General features: G+C 45.4%; 1 non-coding gene across 1 annotated transcript; it reads left to right on the forward strand.

The window, feature by feature from the left end:
- Positions 1-531: 531 nt before the first annotated feature.
- Positions 532-604, forward strand: trnar-ccu. Its single transcript has one exon. It is a non-coding gene; the product is annotated as a tRNA-Arg (tRNA).
- The last annotated feature ends 626 nt before the right edge of the window (positions 605-1,230 follow it).

Genomic DNA, 1,230 nt, shown 5'->3' on the forward strand with positions numbered 1-1,230 from the left:
TGTTGATTTGTCCTCAATGCAGCTTTTTGCAACTTCTCCACTTCCTCCTTCCCCACGACCTGCAAATATCTTGAAAGTGCTGCACACAATAACATTGAGCCATTTTCCTTCTGCTACATTTGCCTCAAACTGGAGGTTTGCAAAGTTGGAGTTGAGTTGATTTCTCGACTGGGAGAAAGTGAGTACGACAGATGCTAGAGATCAGAGTCAAACTGTGTGGTGCTGGAAAAGTACAGCTGGTCAGGTGGCATCCGAGGAGCAGGGAAGTCGATGTTTCCAGCATAATCTCCTCAGGCCTATGCTTGAAACGTCGACTCTCCTGCTCCTCGGATGCTGTCTGACCGGCTGTGATTTCTCAAATGTCCGTTTGGGGAGAAATGGGAGGTAAGATCAATTTATCAAGCAGCGAACAATTTAGCTTGAGATGGAAGGGGTAAAAAACAATCAGGAAGGATACAAAACTCAGAAAAACACACTGTGAGAGGTCTCAGAGCAGTATGTAAAGGCTGCCATTTTCCTCCCTGATGTGCAGCCCCAGTGGCCTAAGGGATAAGGCACTGGCCTCCTAAGCCAGGGATTGTGGGTTCAAGTCCCATCTGGGGTGTCTGTCTTTTAAACCCTGTCTTCATGACTGATCTTTGTCTGAGGTCAAGTCGATTTCTCATCTCCCCGAGAAAAGTCCCCAGGTCTGTATTGGGTTGGTGGGAAGTTGTGTCAGAAAAATACACAATTTTCAGGATATGGGGGTGAATTCCCAGAAAGAGACAGCACAGACACAATGGCTGAAAACCTGACACTTCTCCAATATACAACCCTCAGTCTGGTTGTTCTTGAATCTTTGTAACTCTTTGATCTGAGCTGCACTGTTCTCTGGAGCTGATAGCTGCTGTTTAATTTAGTTTGGCCAATTTTCTGTCAGGTCAAATTTCTCCAGCTGAGGATCAATTGAGAATGCCTGATTTTGTTGCCATGGTCACGTGACCACACAGGATTGAGATCAGCTGCACAGTGAAGGTTTCAACAAATTCAAAACCCCAAATAAGACTTGAGCCCACAATCTCTGGTTCAGGAAGTTAGTGCCTTACCCATGAGATCACTGGGCCTCCAACAGATAGACCTGCCCATCTATGGACAAAGCAACTTCTGTTTTGGTTGTGTTGGTGTCAGTCTAAGCTATATTCAGTCAATGTTACCAGCTGAACCACAGAATACCTGCATGTTTGGTATTTA

Source organism: Chiloscyllium plagiosum, unplaced genomic scaffold, assembly GCF_004010195.1.
Source record: "Chiloscyllium plagiosum isolate BGI_BamShark_2017 unplaced genomic scaffold, ASM401019v2 scaf_75455, whole genome shotgun sequence".
Classification (NCBI taxonomy): domain Eukaryota; kingdom Metazoa; phylum Chordata; class Chondrichthyes; order Orectolobiformes; family Hemiscylliidae; genus Chiloscyllium; species Chiloscyllium plagiosum.